This window comes from Momordica charantia, assembly GCF_013281855.1.
Source record: "Momordica charantia cultivar OHB3-1 chromosome 6 unlocalized genomic scaffold, Mcharantia_2.0 BLBB01000006.1, whole genome shotgun sequence".
In the NCBI taxonomy this organism is placed as follows: Eukaryota; Viridiplantae; Streptophyta; class Magnoliopsida; order Cucurbitales; family Cucurbitaceae; genus Momordica; species Momordica charantia.
In genome coordinates, this window is record NW_028275164.1 from 25,972,907 (window position 1) to 25,988,636 (window position 15,730).

Below are 15,730 nucleotides of genomic sequence, written 5' to 3' on the forward strand. Positions count from 1 at the left end.
GAGTCAATTAAGACTAAAACATATAATTAAAAAAATTTATTTCCAATGTTGATATTGAAATTTGACCAATTGGGGAGCACGTATAGAATCAAACGAGTCGAAATATTATAGAGTGAAATATGTGAGGAAAGACACCTACATAGAGAGAACAAACATTTCGATGCTGGTCAATAAGAATCCGACCTATAACTCTCAAGACCAAGAATCAAATTGCATACCTACATACGACATTTTCGATCTTCTATTCATATGTATTTATATGTGAAATGAAGTCTCATGGTTTTGTAAGGCCATTTGTAGAGTTTGTTACACGATCATAGATGATTGGCCGCAATCGAGCTTAATAGGTCAATCACTGCACATTTTCGAGATATATTATCTTTTGATCACTCGGGATGATCTATTCTTTTCTTTGCCCACACGGTAGGTGGCTTTTTTAATATAGAAGAGAAAATATATATCAATCCAAAGAAGAAATTTAAACAAAAATTATAAAATTAATCAATATTATTTACAAATTAAATATTTAAATGCTATATTTGTTTGTTAATATTTCGACAAAATTCAAATTTATAAATAAAAATTCGGTTCACCAATGAAATTTATAAGATATAAAAGTCTAGAAAAATAAATAAATAACGTTTTATAAAAAAAGTTAAATGAAAAAAAAAAGATATTTTTTAAAAAATTCATGAGGTTCTTGTAATTGTCATGTCAACCCCCACCACACAATTATTTCTCGTTTATTATTGAATTATATTTCATTGGCAGCCTTTTTTTCTAATTTTTTTTTTTCTGAGGGAGTCGTGGCAGCCTTTAATTTGGCGTTATTACAACATAACCGTTATTGCAGAAACATTCAAAGACTTTGTTTCTAAAATAATTAATTAACTTTAATGAATATAAAAATTAAGATTTTTATTAGAAATTAATATAAAGTACATTATTTTTATTTGTTATAATTTTGAACCTTTTCACTCTATTCTCTTATATAAATTATTAGTTATTGGTAGCTACTTCTTTTGAGAGTTCACAAGTTACCTTTACATTTGTAACATTAAGATTTTTTTTTAATATAATTTAAGGTTTTTTTAGCCGTATGTTTCAAACTTTATTTAAATTTAATTTTGAAATAAAAGTTAAACTTAATAATATTTATATTATTGTAACTAAAACTTACTTACAACAATTCAATTTGTAGATATTGTATTATTTTTTGTTTTGACATTGTAGATATTGTATTTAACATTTTAATAAAAACATATATTGAAAAGAAAAGCAAAATATAAACTATATCTTATTATTTAATATTTGATGTGATTAATATTTATACCATTATGAAAAAAAATATACATGATAATATTAAAAAAAATTATTATAAATTTAATAATTTTGCTCAACAATCAACTTTCTTTTGAACGACTATAATCAAACTTATAGTAAAAAAAAAACACACTATAATCAAACTTATTTTATTGTAATATAAAAAAATTCAAAGACGTGCAATTAGTGAGGATAAGAATTGCCTCAATTGTCAACATCCACGTGGTTGGATAAAAAGGAGTTGGCGATAATTTTTCAAATATATTTCTGGTGCTGGGTTATTTAGAAACAGAAATATATTTGATAATAAAAAACTTGTTTGATAATTATTTCACGGTTTTTTTTTTTACAATAACTTATAGAGGTGGGATTTGAACTACTACAATTTCTTGACAGAGAAAACATAAATGACAAAAACGAAACTACTTTGAGTAGTTTCTAAAAATTGGTCCCATCTTTTAAAAATATTTTTCAAAATTTAGAAACGAGAAACGGGATTGGTTACTAAATAAGAAATAGGAAACGAAAACAGTACCAAACGGGCCCTTATTTTTTTGTTGGGTTCAAATATATATATATGTATATTTTAATACTTTATGGTTTTTGTACGATTGAAATTAGGAATCTCATGGCCAGAACTGGTGTTTGTTGATGCAAGTGTTGTGAGCAACATCATAAAGAAAGATCATCCTGATTTCAAGATAATTGTGCTGTTAGCAGGAACTCCAATTACCACAAAAGAATTGAGGTTCGACCGGGTTCGACTTTTTGTTAATATAAACAATGTTGTGGTTGAAACTCCCATCAATGGTTAAAAATTAAAATGTCTTCAACATCTCATATCTTTGTTTCAGACAATATTTAAATAAAAACTAGAATCTATCTAGTCTACTCTACTACTTAAACATATTTGTGTTTCTCAATTCTGCCATTTTATGTCTTGTTTTTGTTTGTTTCATTTTTCTTTCTCGAAGTTACATAACATAAATAAATACTATAACATCTCGTCAAAGGTTTTTTTTCTTTCTTTTCCTTAGTTCAATAATAATACGTAGAATTGACTATTCGAATTGAAACTCAACATATACATGTCGTAATCATTTTAGCATATATTAATCATTTTAGCTATGTTAAAGGTTAGTCTCTAACACGTTATTTTTAGATTGAATTATGAGAACAACAAGGACACTTTTCAACTAAATCTAATAAAAGAAAAAGGAAAGGGAAACGAGGAAAACAACATTTTAACCAACAGTTTTTTTAATATTTGTAATTCTATAAAATTATATAAAGTATTCATATAGTTATAAAAAAGATTAATATATATATATATATATATATATATGGTTAAGGTATAAAGTAATCTTATCCATAAAATTTTAATTAAAAAAAACATATTTTTTTTAATTACTTTTTCATAAACTTTGTATTTGTAATCAATTCTATAAAATTGCATGGTTACAATCAGTTTTAAAAATGAAGCTGCCAAGTATCTTATGTTTAAGTTGGAACTATAATTTTTTATTCTCATGATTCTAAATAAGACCTATTATCTCTCTATTCTTGTAATTTTAGTCGTATATCTTGCTTTATCAAAGATGAATTTCATAAAAATTGCTTCATTCTCTAAAGTATTTGTAAGTCTATGCATTTTTGTTACTAAGAAATAATTACAGATATAATCCTTTTAATAAAAAAATTCATTATTCACTCATTGATCTGGTAACAATAATTCTTTTATTTTAACTGATTTATATAATTAAATATTAATTTGGATTAGTTGTCGGGTGAGATTAGTAACAATAATTAAATATTTGTTTCGTAAGATTAGTCAAGGTGCGCATAAGCTCATCGAAACAGTCACGCATATTAAAAAAAATTAATCTGAATTAACAATATTAAATATTTACCACATTTATTATTACTTTCTTCGCAATTGCAAATATATCCAAATTTATTGTTCAAAAAATAAAATCGATAAAAAGTCATCATTCTTCTAGATAAGAATTGACTCATCCTCAAAAAAAAAAATTAAAGAAATAAATAAAAATAAAATAACAATAATAATAAATAACAAAAATAAATGTGGTTCTTCTCGAGAAATTGATACAAATAACCGTCAAAAGTTTTTGGAAATTACAATATTACCCCTCAGTTCAAAAATCAAACCGTTTTCGTTGCACGTCCCTTTCTCTTCTCCTTCTCCGTTAGAAATCACGTCATTCGTCTTCTCCTTCTCCATTTGAAATCGCTCCAGTTCCATCGTCTTCTCCCATTCTTTTCTCCTTCTTCATTCGAAATCGTTTGAGGTAAGTTCGATTTCTGTTAGGTTTTATTCTTGTCCATCACTTTGAACGTTAGGGCTTCAATTTTCAATGTTGTTTAGGAGTTCAATGTTTGTTGTTTTCGGGTTCGACCTCGGACGAGGTTGAGCTCGATGCGGAAGGGTCGGGAGAAGCAAAATCTCAGAATGTTGAGCATACATCGACGTCGCATCCGGACCTGGATGAGGTACGTGTGCTGTCGCAGCCCGTTGAACATCAGAAACCTCGGCGGGGGTCTCGGAAAAGGAAGCTCCCATGGAAGCTTCGGGGGTCGTTCAATGTCATGATGGATGGGAAGCGGAAGAAGGTAATGCGATACGACCCACTAGTCAACGTCCCCTCTGAACAAGTCCAGAAGTTTCATGCTTGGATGACGAACCCGAACACCGACCACGCCACTCGCAAATCATGTTACGGTGATCGGGGAAAGACATGGTTCTGTGACTTTATCACCCCGGACAAGTGGATGACGAGTGAGGTACGGGTTCGAAACCCTAAATATGTGTTGTACTGTTTTTTAGTTTTTTTTCTAACACCAATAACTTATATAGGTGATCGATTCGTTGTTCATGTTCACGCGGAACAAACTCGAGCAACGGTAGGACTTGTGTTGTCGAAGATTCACCACCGGTGACATCGTCCTTGCGATACGTAATATATATATGTCTCATACGCTGATCGTACGTACAAATTCATGTGCTAACCGAAATTTTCTCTTCGTTACAGAACTTTCTTCGATGAACAGGCGGACTATATCAACGCATGACGACCCTGAACGCAGTACCTGCAAGAGTTGCAGCAGAATACGATTGGGCTGGCAAGTGTAAGACCATCCTGGGCTACATGGATGGGACGCACACCTACTATCAGACACGATGGCTTGATCTGGATGTTGTTTACCTGCCACACAACATTGGTGGCAACCATTGGATCATGCTACACATCGATCTGCAGGAGGGTGTGAGATCATGGCGTGGGATTCGATGAGGTCGGTGACACCATTTCCAGCTCTGGAGTCCGAGTTGAGGCCGATGTCCGTTGTCCTACCGGCGTTGATGCACAGGGCCGGTGTTCAAGTACTGAGGCCGACACTACCAAATATACCATGGCGCATTCGTTGGGTAACGTCTGTGCCCCAGCAAAGCGGGTCTGGTTACCGCGGGATGTTTTGTGTTAAATACTTCGAGTATGATGTAACAGGGTCAAATATGACCAACTTAACTCAGGACAACATTAGTTTCTCTAGGAAAAAATTAGCCATATAAATGTGGGCAAACCGATCTATATTTTGAATCCAATACGCTTATTAGTACTATGACATCATTTTATTACCTAGCTCTTACAAACTACTTATCTTGCTTCGTATAAGACAAATATGTTAAAAAGGCAATTTTATACATAAAACTAACCAATCGTGCAAGCCAATTTTGCAATCCAACAATACAACATCGACTATTCATATTCCCCACAAAAACAACAAAGTATGGAAATCACTGAAATATTTCACGGGCAAAATCGGGTTATTCACGAGCGATAAATATTTCAGTGACTAGAAATATTTCAGTCAGTGCAATGGAAGTCACTGAAATATTTCTCGGGTGAAATAATACCAGTTAACGGCCGGGAATTCATTGTAAGTCAACCTAATTTCTCGTCAATTCTCGCCCATAAACAACCCAAAATTAGCATTATTATCCAGTTTTCGGGCAGGAAAAATGCGATTTCGCCCGAGAATTAATTATCATTTTCACACTTTCAGCCGGGAAAATCACGTTTTAGCCTGAGAATTTACGCTTCAATTGAGGGGTAGTTGGGTACATTTATTTCCACTGACAATTCTGAAAAAGCTGATTTGGGTCATTCAAAATAATTTTTGAGGGGTGGGTTATTTGAGCACATTGGAAACTTGGAAGGGTCATATGAGTCAATTTCCCCAATTTCTTATTCGTCTCCCCTGGACACAGGGACTGAGTTGTCCTTTCGTTCACCCGCCAACAAAAATCAATATCTTTTTGGTTCAAACATGAAGAGGTGGAGAAACTTATATATTTATTTATAGTTAAATTATCTTGAACTAAGACTGTTTTTAATAGCCAACATGGGCTTAGTTTAGCAGTGATTGACAATAACACATTGAGCTGTGAGAATTTGAGCCCATAATTTTATAGTCGAAGGTGTACCATACTAACTATATAAAAGAATTGAGCCAATATTTTTAAGAATGTAAATCTTATTTCTTAAAAAACGAAGTAAGGCGCTCAAGCCCCTGCTTTATACAAGGGAAAATCGGATAAATGGGCTTCCTACACAATGAGTATTGTTTTTTTGCTACACTTTTCAAAACATATATTTTCTATGCATTTGCTGACATCAGTTAGATATCAAATGACTTCACTGCCCCTCCACTAATATTTTCTAAGTTTTTGCTAACATCACCTAGATATCAACCCATGTTTTAGAGCGAGAGGGAGAGATCGAGAGCGAGAGAAATAGAAGGGAGAGAGGAGAGAGAGAGAAGAGAGCAAGAAAGAGTGAGAGCCAGAGTGAGAGAGGAGAGAAAGAGGAGAGAGAGAAGAGAGCGAGAGGAGAGAGAGAGAATATGAGAGAGAGATTGAGTGAGAGAGAGGGGAGGGAGAGCTAGAGAGGAGAGAGAGACAGAGGGAGAGAGAGAGAGGGAGAGGAGAGAGAGAGCCAAAGAGGAGAGCGTAGAGGGGTAGGAAAAGTCATTTGATATAAAGGTGATAGTCTGTCAGAAAAGACGTATTTATTACAATTTCCCTTTATACAATTGTACACAAAAGAATTATGAAGAAAATGACTTAGCAAGTAAAAGAGAAAGAAGGATGTTGTTCCTCAGAGCTTTAATGACAAACGGCTGTATTGACCAACTTTTCTGGTGAGAAGATGAAAGGACAGTAAAGTGGGCGATTAGTGATTTTGCAAACAAGAGTGAGATATTTTGCTAAAAGTAGATTTGATCTTGATTTTCAAAGAAGATTACGTTGAAGGAGATTTGATCTGATTTTCTTTTATCGGTGCCTGATTTCTAACTTCACCGGGAAAATGAGCTTCAGCGACGAAAATATTTCATCGCTGCTCCATTTTCGTCGCTAATGTGATCGTCGCTGATGAAAATATGATTGTTGCTAAGTGCGTCGCGTGAAAGGTGTCGTCAGTGGACGCGCGAAGAAACGGGAGTCGTTCGGCCCAACGACGAAATAAACATTGATTTTAGCTAATTTAATTTCCATTGTTGGAATGCTATTGTGACCATTATTTTCGTTGTTGTTTATTTATTTGTTTTTTTTTACTTGTACGTTTTTTTTTCTTTTTATTGGGACATTATGTGATTTCGCCACTAAATACAACGATGTTCGCTAAATAAAAACCAAACTTCAATGTTATGTATTAGTATGACTATATTTCTTGCAATTCTAAACAATAGAATAAATGATAATAGAAATGATAATAGAAATGATAAATCATATTAAACTTTAAAATTAAACATAGTAAATACAAAATATATCAAAACTTGAAAAGACTAACATATGTCATGTGTTTAAATATTAAGTCTTTTACATATTGATCTAATATAATAATAGTGACAAGTTTACCGAATCTTCGAGAATAACACAACACAAATAATTTCATGTGATCAATGTTTTTTATCTTAAAAATATATCCAAAATCAAAATGATAATATGTAATATAACAAACTACATAAACACATTCATGATAACGTTATATTCAAGCTCCAACAACAAAGAAAACAACATTCTAACAACTATATAACAAACTTCATATTCATAATTTTCAAGCTCCAACCATAAACATGAGCCACATTCATATGTTTCAAACTCGCCAACAATAAAACATAAAAAACATCCAAAAGTTTAAATTTCAACAAAATTTGCATTCAAAAGCCCCCTCAACAACTATATAACAAACTTAATATTCATAAATTTCAAGTTCCAAGAATAAACATGCATATCTTTCAAACTTCAACAATGAAACATCAAAACACATCCAAAAGTTTAAACTCCAACAAAATTCGCATTCAAACCCCCGGGCAACGTGTAAACCTCTCTTGTCGATATGCTTCTTCAACAATTCAACGAGTGACCTAATTCCTTCTGTAATCCTATACAAATTCTAATATTTTAGGTCATCATTTTATACCAAACAAAAGTAAATATATTAAAAGTATCATTTAAAGCAAATTATAAGCAACAAAACTAATTCGAAACATTTTATTTTGAAGCAAATTTCATTATTCCAACTAAAAAAACTAACAAAAAAATAATCTTAAAGAAACTCTAAACAAACATATTTCATTAAGAATTTAACTTTAAAATAAGTTAATAATAGCATTCTTAAAATTTTAACACATAAATCAACAATAGGCATACTTTTAATTTTATTAAAAGAGAAAAATAATGTACCAAATAGTGTTAAATTTTCCATGCACAAGAACGATCTTAAACTTATTTCCAATCAAAGTCTAAACAAACATAAAAGTAAATTCCAAACATATATATTTAAGACAAATTTAATTATTGCACCCAACACAAGACATAACACAATTGTAAATCATGTGAAACAATAAACCTACTTTAAATATAATCAAAAGAGAAAAATTTGTTCCTAATAGTGCTAAATCCTTCATTGCACAAGAATGATCGATGAAAGAACTCCGGTGAAAAGAAACCTCAAACTGTGAAGGATTCTACACACAAAATAGGACATATAGAGTATAAATCAACAAAAATAAAACTCAAAAAGCAAATACACTTACCTAGCTATTGAAATCGACCAAAAACCGGTGATTATTATGAAGAAACCGGTGGCAAGCAACCATGGAGGCCGGTAGCAGCGGTGGGGAACGAAAATGGAAGAGGATTGAAGAGGCAAAACAAAATGGAGGAGAAAAGGGGTTAGGGCCGTGTTTAAGGTGGCGAGGCGGCGAAAACCTTTTCGTCGCCTCCCAAAAATGTTGCCGTTCTTATGAGAAAATTAAATTTTTTTTTTCATCAAAACAGCGCCAAAATGGGCGTCAAAATGTGATTCAACGCCCGCTTAACTTATGCGACGCAGGTTTTCATCACTTCTGCAATGACAAAAATTATTTTCGTCCCTCAATAATGTCGTTGTAGACCTTTTTTGTTGTAGTGCTTGTGATGTAGAGTTATTTATATTGACATCTTCAGCTTGATCTTGAGCTTTAATACTATGTTCAAGTCGGTTGTTAATTATTGATGCAAAAATTTAATTTAAAGAAAGTTTGAAACCTACGGCGACGTTGTGAGGTTGGTACAAGTCGTTCGGAGCGAGCTTCTTCAAGGGTACATGTGAAAATAGGTAGACCACTCCGATGCCAAAGTTATTGTAGAATCCAAGTTTAGGCTGATCAGCTTCAAACAGATTCGCATACTTGAATGGGTGGGGTGGTGGTGTATTTATAGTAGTCAAAGGAGTAGCTGCCTGTCCCATCAGAGTATTTTCCGTCGCATATTTTGTGACGAAACCGATTTTCGTCGCTAATATGTGATGACAATTATTCCGTCGCTAAATGCTACATTTCTTGTAATGTAAAAAACCAAAAATAGGTTGGTTTACTTTGTCATATCTTGTTTTAGTCATGTTCTAATTACGAGTGTAATTTTATTTCATTTATACTTAAGAATACATTTTTTTAGCCAAAGCGAGCATAACTTAGCGGTAATTGGTATGTTCCTCTAACCAAGAGTTTGTGAGTTTGGATCTTCCCCCCAACATGTTGTACTAAAAAAAATGCATTTTCTTAATTTTATTTTATCTTATCTTCTGTTCTTGTTTTATTCATTTATCCATTTTTCTAATCTTATATTATTGTTGCTTCAATTATTCATAACAATATGAGATTTGATTGATAATTTTCTAACCTGTTTATTTGTGTTACAAGCATAATATTTGATAAATGTGTATATATTATGTATTTTCTTAATTTTATTAAGGATATTTAATTCGAAATTTTCAAAACGAAAACTTTTCGACAATGGAACCTCGAAATATTGGGAGGCGAATGTTCTTGGTAAAGATCAATATCTCGGGAAGCTAATATTTGGTTTTTAATATGTTTTTTTTAATGAAATGGTGTATTTTTAGTAATTTTCTCATTTATCGTTCTTTTGGTTTGAAAAGTAATCGAAATACTAATACAAAATTGTTCTAAAAAAAATCATATTTGGATTCTTTTTTAAAAAAATAATATATTTTGTTTCTGTAATTCTTCTTTTCCACGGAAAATTTTATTGTAAAAAACTATTTTTATAAAGGTATTTCCTGAAAAAGTTAGAAATTTTTAAAAGCATTCATGATATTTTTAAAAATTAACCCACCAAATATTTTTCTTTGATATTTTCTAAAAAATTCCTATAACGAAAATTGGAGAATTCGAGAGGTCGATTCCATGATGGATTTATTTTTATAGGCCAATTTAAATTCAAATAATTAAAATTTTCTTGATAGCTTTAAGCCACCCATAATTATTAAAGCAGGAAACATTTAAAAATAAAAATAAAATTCTTTTTTTAATTTGAAGGCCATTTTATTGAAACTACTATATTAATGTACGTAAGGTATTTGAATAAAATGAGGCTTTATATAAGAGCAATTTAATTAAAGGTAATAGAGGTGATATATCATTATTACAAAATAAAGTAGATCTAGAAACTGATATAACATTCCTCCAAAGGTGAGCTACATTGTGGACTAAATTAGCCAAAAATGCCAACATTCGATAAATAATTGATTAGATATCAATAACTCATTTCAATTTGTTTTTTTTATACAATTAAGGATTAATTAACCTAAATTATATTTTTTGTTGTCATAGTTAGTCATACTTTTTTAAAATGTATTTTTTATTTTTTATTTTCCATTTATTTCATCTGTATCAACTTGAGGAGATCCATTTTTATTTATTTATTATGGTTGTGTTTTCTGCCATAATGGTTAATGTACTATAATGATTTTAACAGAAAAGAGTGGTAGGAAAAATTTTGGTCCTATCAACAAAATTAAATTGAAAATAAACGTGTCACAATTTTTTATCAATGGTCAAATATATGACCCCCCCCCCCCCCCAATTTACATTCTGTCCTTCATAGCTTAAATGATGGGATGGCCCATGACAACCTGTATTTTTTTGGTTTTTGTGTTTTGATGCCACTGATATGAAAAGTTTAAATCATTATAGTACATTAAAAATTCTAAAAACAACAAAACTCACGAGCTTTCAAATTGAAGTTTGATAAAATATCGGATGCATAAATATAAATCAAGTTTATCTATTTCGAGTTTCTCTTCTTAAAAGTTCCTCTGGGGACAGAAAGCTATAATTAGTTTATTAAATAATTTTTTTTCATATTTCAACAATGATAAAGTAGGGATTCAACCGTCAGACTTTTGAATGGATAATAAGCATCTGATCCATTTGAGTTATGTACAGATCGACAATTAGAAGACTATTTTGCCATTTGCATGGTATAAAAAGTTAATTATAAATTGAAAACGTTACTAATTTTGCAAAATAATTAACTTGGTTTTTAATGATAATAATCAAACTTATTTTTATTTAAAAAATACAAAAAGGCGGATTCGTGGTAAGAAACTAGTATATCAAAATTGATAAAAGAAAAAGAAAAAAGGGAAGACAAAAATCCATTGTTATCCTTGAATTGCCTTGCCTCAACAGTTGTCATTTGTCAACATCCACAATCAACAAAAACGTGGTTTATCTGTACTGTTGGACAAGAAGGAGAGAATGGTAATTTTGAATTCTATATCGAAATTTATTTATTTATCGTTTGAAGAAGACATGGACCAAAATTAGGTATAAAAGTATTGCCAGTGAATTGATCTGAAGCAACAACAAAGCAAAGCCAGAGCGATTTGAAGTTGAAAATGGCGGACCAAAGTAAGTAAAATTTCCTCCTTGGTTATTAATTTTTTGCTTGAGTTGTTCGTTTCTCAGTATATTTTGAATTTTTTCTCAAACCCGTAGACTTTTTTGTACGATTGAAATTAGGAATCTCATGGCCAGAACTGGTGTTTGTTGATGCAAGTGTTGTGAGCAACATCATAAAGAAAAATCATCCTGAGTTCGAGATCGTTGTGCTGTTAGCAGGAACTCCAACCACAAGAGATTTGAGGCTCGATCGAGTTCGACTTTTTGTTAACATAAACAGTGTTGTAGTTGAAACTCCCATCAATGGTTGAAATGTGTTGAGAACACCTTTGTTTGAGACAATATTTAAATAAAAACTAGAATCTATTCTAGTCTTCTACTACTACTGCTTAGCATCTTTATACCATCATGTGGCGAGTTTTCTTTGTTTGAATTTCAAAATTGATGCGTTCATTTGGAGACAAGAGAATAAATTAACATAAATAGTGAGTGAGGTGATTCGAATCGGACCTCTAACTTTTTGGTTGATGATATATACATGTTTTGAATAGTTAAACTAGGTTTAAATTAATCCCTAACAACTTATTTTTAGATTGAATCATGAGAAGATGAACTTTTCAAGGGAAACTATATAAAAGAAAAATGAGAAGGAAAAGCTTACACAAAAACTTGTTTGGTGCGTCAATTAAAAATTAAATTTATTCGTGCGACATTGTACACGGGTGAGTCCTGTTGATGTAGAAATTTTGTCTCTTGAGATTCCGTCAAATTCGCACCAGTTGTTAATAATGAAATAGGGAACGGATGTCAACTTGGAAAACCAAATAATACTGAACACCGGTGTGGTGCTAGCCATATAGGTTTCGATGCCTAAGTTAGAATCGGAAGTTTGTTGAGTATTGAGAATAAGGTTTTCAGCATACCTTTAGGGTTCAGCTTATTGTTATATCTATAGAGATCGAACCCTGATGTCCTTAGGAAACATATCCTGTTGGGCTGTGGGCATCTTGTGGGTTGACTGTTGAACCAATAGACCCAGTGCCCTGTATTAGGTTTGGGTCCACCTCCATAGGGTCGTCGGAGGGCTTCACCGAAGTTCTCAGCAGGTGGCCGAGAATTGTTGGGTGGATCTAGTTGGCTAGATTTGGTCGATTGGGACCCTTGTCATGCCCTGGCCAATCTGGTCATGCATGCTCTGGGCCGGGTCATGCCTTGAACCTAGTCATGCTTTGGATCTGGTTATGCTTTAGCTCGTGGATTTGTGATGTAGTTTGCCTGTCGGGTCTAGCTTTATCTAACTCTGTCTTATTTTTTTTTTGTTATATTTGTAATCAATTCTATAAAATTACATAAAGTAATTATATAGTTATCCTAGAGTAAAATGGATTATATAGTTATCCTAGAGTAAAATGGTATATTGAACCAACCATCTCGATTAAGTAATATTAAAAGTACAAAAATAAGAAAGAAATAATTAAAATTTATATCAAAATTGTTTATTGAATAGATAACTTCAATTGAAATAGCTAAGTACTTTTTATGGTTGGAATCCTCTATTAAATGAATAATTTTTTTCAAAAATTTCCTAACTTATAAAATTATATATTCAACGAATGGTTTTTAAGAAATTTATAACAAAACTATCAAAATATATATATATATATATACAAAAAAAAAGTTAACAAAGATTAGTGGTAAAAACTAAAATGAATTTGAGAAATAGACAAGAGATGATTGGTCTGAGGATACTACTTGCTTAGGACAACAGTACTTGTCCTCAATCTTTATAATTGTATGATATTGTCCGCGTTTGGTATAATCTTTACGGCTTTGCTTTTGATTTTACTCCAAAAATCTCAGATCAATGGAGATAATTGTCTTCATCTTTATACCATGACTCTTCACTAGTCAATGTACGACTTTGTTTGCATTCTCTTTACAAATTCAAACATATATTAAGTTACCCAATAAAAAGGCTTATATTAAGAGCACTCTAATTAAGGGCAATAGAGGCTATATCATAATTACATAATAAAGTAGATATTTCGGACCAAACTGAAATTGATATAACAATTTCTTCCCAAAGGTGACATGCATTATAGACTAAATCTTAACATACATTTATTGATCCTTTCTAGCAAAAGATGTCAGATAACATCGGTAACTACTTTTAAACATGATTAAATCATCATCCATGAACCCAAAAACTTAGGTTGATGGATTAAGGTATTTAATTATAGGATGTTATAGATGGGGAAAATCCCAATTTTCTACCATTTGAATTATCTTTAAGTATGGAATTCAAAATGAGAAAATATATGGATGACATTAGAATTTTCCCTAGATTCAAGAGAAGATATCCTATTGACTTCAAATTTTTCCCTCTAGGAAAATACTCCTAATGAATCTACACTACAAAACCTATTCCTTGTTATGTATTTTTCACATAAAATTTCAATTCTGACTGAAGCATCGGAGTGTATGTGGCTAACACCATATCGGTTGGTGTGTAATCTTCTTATTTTACAGGTTTCGTCTATTCCTTCTATTCCAGAAGATTGGTGCAAATTTAGTAATATTGATAGGCCAAATTTCTGCATCAATATAAGATATCTACGATGAACCTAAAATCTTAAATTGACGAGTTAGGGTGGGTAAATTTAGTTATAGGATACCTAACAATTGTATTAGAACTAAATAAATAATTGACTTTGATATCAATAATTCATTTCAATTTGTTTGTTTGTTTATATAATTAATGATTAACTTAAATAAATAATAATTATATATATTTTTTTGGTCATATTTAGTCATATCTTTAAAAATATATTACTTATATTTAATTTTATTTCTCCATATATTTCATACGCATCGAACTTGATAAGATTCATGCCTTGGTCTGGATAAGAATTGGCTCATCCATTTTTCTTTTATTATTTTTTGTATTTTGAAAATCCGAGGTTGGGTTATATATAATGAGGCAAAAATAAATGCGTGGCAGGAAAAAGTTTGGTCCTATCAACAAAAATTCAATTAAAAATAAACGTGCCACAACTTTTTGTTTACCAATTGGTCCCACTCCCAATGGTCTCAATTTAAATTCTGTAGTTCATGACTTAAATGGTGGGCTGGCCCATGACAACCTGTATTTTTTGTTTTTTAAGTCGTGTAATAATGTGTCTCAAAAAAAGAAAAAGAAAAAGAGTCGTGTAATAATGGAATATGTCTTTTTCAATAATTCGTTTAATTTTAACTGATTGAAATTAATTAATAATCTAGATTCACCATATCAAACCTTTTGCCAGATTTTCCATTTTTTTAGTTATTAATTTTGCAATATCTAGTTATTATTTTGCAATATGTGCAAATTTGTCCGATTGAACGAAATCCATTGTACGATCATGTGCAATTACTGCTAAGCTAAATTCATGTTAGCATTGGAGATGGAGACTAGATGTGAAGCTAGAAACCAACTGTTTGGGGTAAATTTAACAAAAGAGCTTAAACTGTAAGTTATCTCCTTATAAATTATCCTTGAGAGGTCTTTCTTAAAAGATGCGCTAAATTGTGTATTATAAGATGTGGTAAGAGATGCACTACAAATGTACTAAAATTGCTCTAAAAATGTGTTAAAACCAAACTATATAGGTTGATAGAGCTATTTTAGTGCGGCATAAGACGGAGATAGAGCAGACAAGTGCATTGCGTAGCCTAAGCATAGTGCGGCTTGCACAGCCAGCACGACCATAGTACGACCCTTACACAAAGGGGCCAAGCACATTATTTTTAAATAACATATCGATAAAATCAAGTAATATTAACGAAGTTTGAAGGTTGGATCATGTTATATTTGAAAAAAAAAAGAAGTGACATTTTTAAAATAAATATCAATTTTTTGGGATTTTTTTAAAAAATAATGTAATTTAAAAAAATTAAAACTAGGATAAATTTTGAAACTAATGAGTTAGATAAATAGTGAGAATCATCACATATGTGGTGAGAATTCTACCATTTGCTTCATACGATTATAGTGGCACGTGACAGTCATGTAGATCATGCATACATTGTATTTTAAAAAGTGTTCGATTTTCAAGATTTACTTAAATTACAGGCAACGACTAAAGAATGTAAGATA

General features: G+C 31.3%; 1 long non-coding RNA gene across 1 annotated transcript; it reads left to right on the forward strand.

The window, feature by feature from the left end:
- The first annotated feature begins 11,404 nt into the window (after positions 1-11,404).
- LOC111015317 (uncharacterized) lies at positions 11,405-11,977 on the forward strand. The gene is made up of 2 exons (XR_002602026.2): positions 11,405-11,604; positions 11,716-11,977. It is a non-coding gene; the product is annotated as an uncharacterized LOC111015317 (long non-coding RNA).
- The last annotated feature ends 3,753 nt before the right edge of the window (positions 11,978-15,730 follow it).